The sequence below is a fragment of the Otolemur garnettii genome, unplaced genomic scaffold, assembly GCF_000181295.1.
Source record: "Otolemur garnettii isolate 467f Iridium unplaced genomic scaffold, OtoGar3 scaffold00039, whole genome shotgun sequence".
NCBI lineage: Eukaryota > Metazoa > Chordata > Mammalia > Primates > Galagidae > Otolemur > Otolemur garnettii.
In genome coordinates this window covers 2,128,951-2,133,217 of record NW_003852434.1, presented here as the reverse complement: position 1 = coordinate 2,133,217, position 4,267 = coordinate 2,128,951, and positions in this window count along the sequence as shown.

Here is a 4,267-nt window from a genome sequence, read left to right as displayed (position 1 = left end):
TTTGAGACAGAGTCTCACTATGTCACCCTTGGTAGAGTGCTGTGATGTCACAGCTCACAGCAACCTCAAACTCTTGGGCTTAAGCAGTTCTCTTGCCTCAGCCTCCTAAGTAGCTGGGACCACAGGTGCCCTACAATGCCAGGCTATTTTCTTGTTGCAGCTATTATTGTTGTTTAGCTGGCCTGGGTCAGGCTGAACCCACCAGCCTTAGGTAACTACTGTGCTATGGGCACCGAGACTCTCTTCCTTTTCTTATAAAGCCACCAGTCCTTTCATAGAAGTCCAACTGGGTGATGGTATCTAATCCTAATTATCTCCTAAAAGCCCCACTTCCAATCAACATATAAATTTGGGGATTAAGTTTCAAACACATGACATTAGGGGTCATAGTCAAACCACAATAATTCTGAACACTCTTCAGAGACATTACAAAATAGAATAAAACTATTTCTATATCATGATGTAAGATATAAAGATGGGAAATGATCCCATTCTTGGTTCCATTCCCTTATAATAACAACACAATCAACTCATGGGAATGCAATGACCTACCTTGATGTACTTGGCTTTGCATGTGATTATTTAACAAGTTAGTTATTCACAGGAACAGACAAGTGGCCAAGAACTTCTAAACTGCTTTCACACACATTGCTCTTAACATCTATTACTTCTTTACAATTATGCATGTATATGTCTGCTTCCCTTACTAATCTGTAAGGTTCTTTACATCACATACCTTATGTGTTTTATTTCTGTATCCCTAAATCTAGTGCAGTGACTGGCACATAAGAGATGTTTAGTGAATATTTGTAAAATGAATGTAATCTGTCTGATACCACAGGTTAATTGTTCCACTTGCCAACAGAAAAGATGATTATGCAATCATGGAACATGCTGAGAATTTAGCTATTAGTGGGAATAAAACACAATCAATATTTCTTTCTCAGTTTAGATAACGTCAAAACCAGCTCTTCTCCAATCTAATTTTGAGCAGCGTATGTTGTGATGGAGATACTAGAAGGTGTACTATATAAGATTTATCTTCTAAATTCTTTTAAATCTGAGATTATATACTTTTTAAACTTATGCTAAAGTTATAAAGATGCAGCCATGAATTCTTACATATTTTCATCTAGATTCCCTAAATTAATAACTTTTTATAGCTAGATTTAAAAAAACTGTTCAACTGTAACTTGCAGACATAAAGTCCATTTATACTTACATATGTCAAAATAAAATAAAAGAAACTCTTATATCACCATAGGACAATTATAAAAATCAGGAAATAAATAATGATTAATACTACATATATTTATAGATTATGATATATTTATGAATAATGTCAATGTTGTAGTTATATATGTGATATATTATTATATTATATATTTATGTTATATATTCATTTATAGTATATTTGTCTCATTAATGTATTTTAGTAGCCAAAGGAAAAAACATTTCTGGTCCAAGATCCAATCCAGGATTACACATTGTCGTTAGTTGTCATGTCTCATTCATCACTTGTCATCTGAACCAGTTTATTGGTCTTTATTGTCTTTCATGACCTTGACATTTTGAAGGATCCAGGAAGTCTGTTCATATCAAGTCCATTCCTGAATTTGAATGTGTCTGATGTTTCTTCAACATTGGATTCCAATTAGGCAACTTTTGCTTTAGGTTATGCATTTTTATCACAGGACTAACACTGTGTGTCAGCACATTATACCAAGAAGCATTATAGCATATACTATAGTATACAGTTAGCATATACTAACTGTGATCATTTTATTAAAGTGATGCCTTCAAGTTACCACTACTGTAAATTACTATTTTCCTCTCTATAATTAATAAGTATCTTATGGGGATGAGGGTATATTTAAGGCTAAACAAAAGAGATTTGTTCCTAAGTAATCTAAGTGGAAATTGTGTAGCTCTGTTACATGACCTTCCTAAAGATTACATAAGCAAATTAGAAGACTGTTTAAAATGGCAATCTTTTGACATTTTTAGGGCCTAGCTGAAAAATCATATATAAAAACAAGACGTAGCTCTGAAATGCACAGAAGTGAATATTAAAGCCTGTAGTAAATGAGAATTCTGCACTCAGCATCTCCTCAGGGAGACGAAGCCTGAATAGTGACAGAGTTGTTGTTTGTGTGATTCTCTCTGCGTTTAACTCACTGATGGATCAGTCTTCAAAACCCCTTTGACAGGAAGATAATATCCTATGTGATTAGTCATGCTTTATAATCCAAGGAATAGGTTTCTGTTGGTGTTAAAGCTATGAATCCTGACTCCCAGCCTCTTTGTTCAACCCACATATCCCTTAAGGGAGGTGTTGAAATTGTACCGGTGATTCTGATGCATGTTTACTTGTTTTCTGGAGTTACAATGTAGCACAATAAATAGGATGTTCTTTTATGGGGGGGGGACAGCGTCCCATTTTGTCACCCTTGGTCGAGTGCCGGAGCCTTGCAGCACATAGCAACCTCAAACTCTTGGGCTCAAGTGATCCTGTTGCCTCAGCTTCCCAAGTAGTTGGGACTACAGGCGCCCACCACAATGCCTGGCTATTTTTAGAGATGGGGTCACCCTTTGGCTGAGGCTGGTCAGGAACTCCTGAACTCAAGCAACCCACCCACCTTGGCCTCCCGGAGTGAAATGGGATGTTCTGTAACTATTCTTTCAAATGGTTCCACATCACGGCAAAGGACTCGTGCAGATCTGAGTACAGCATTTGTTTCCCTTAGTAGCGAGTACATCCAGCTACTGAAGACCCTTTCACGTTGGGCTGCTCTTTGGGATGACACTGCTCCACATGGAGAAAGGCTGCTGTGCCAAAATGCCACAGACCGAGGGGCTCGAAGAACAGAAAATTGTATTCTCATAATCTTTGCCGCTAGGTACCCAATGTCAATGTGTCCGCCGGGTTTGATTCCTCTGAAGTCTCTCTCCTTAGTTTCCAGAGCTCTAGATGGCCGTCTTCTCCCTGTGACTCCGCGTGGTCTTTTCTCTGTACACGTCTGTGTCCTAATTTCCTGTTCTTTAAGGACGCCCATCAGACTAAATTAAGTTCCACCCGTTGACCTCATTTTGCTTCCTTCCATACCTCTTTAAAGGTCTGCTCTCTAAATACTGTCACATTCTGAGGGATTGGGGGTTGGGACTTATGGAGATTAGTGGGACACAGTTCTGCCAATAATATTACTCTTTCTGTCTCATTGGCTTGGTGTAAATGATGCTACCCCACCCAGTTAAATTAAAAATTTTTTTTTGTAGAGACAGGGATCTTGCTGTGTTTCTCAGGCTGGTCTCAAACTTTGGCCTCAAGTAGTCCTCCTGCCTTGACCTCCCAAAGTACTGGGATTATAAGTGTGAGCCAGTGAGCCTGGCCCTGGCTTCTTTTTTAATGTAATGATGGCTCCAAAGAAAACATCTGTTGGTTTTTTTTTTCATACACCTGAAAGTAATTTGATTGTTAAGAGTATTTATAGTCTGAACTAAAAAAAAAAAAAAAATTGTTTCGGCAGGGAATAATTCTAAACTAAAATCTAATATAAAGATGTAATTATTCAAGTGTTCTTTATATTTCATTCCTCCTTAATATATGTATGTGTAGTATGCATGTGAATCTTGACCAAATATTTTAAAAGAGAGTTCCTTGCTCTTTGGGAAAGAATCACTTAGGATAATCAGCTAGTTATACCATAGTAAAAACCACCCCCAGATCTTAGTGGCTTAAAATAATGTGTTTATTTTGTGTTCATTAGGTTGAATTACTTGAAATTCCAATATTTCACAATTTTTGAACTAGAGATACTGCAAATTCATATGGGTTGATGTAATTCATATCTGTCACAGAATGACTGGGGTCTCTATTCCATGTTATCCTTACTGAGAGGCACAGGATGACAGAGTTTCTGCCACATAGGATGTCACTGGTCACTATGGCACAAGGAAAGGAACTTATGTCAAGTACACGTACATCACTTAGAGTGCTGAAATTTTACTGGTCAAAAATGTCATAAGGCAGCTTCAGTGAGGTGAGAAAGTGCTATCCATACTCCAGGAAAAAGAAGAACTTGAAATAATATTGACTACCAAATCTAATAGTATTTATGTCAAGGCCACTCAGTAATAATGATTCTTTTATATGCTTTTCTAGTCCTCTCATGTAAAGAAATCATGTGGCTCAATTATGAAGATGATTGTTTCTATTTTTGTTTTTGTATACTATACACATGGAAACACCCTAGGCACTGTTAATCCC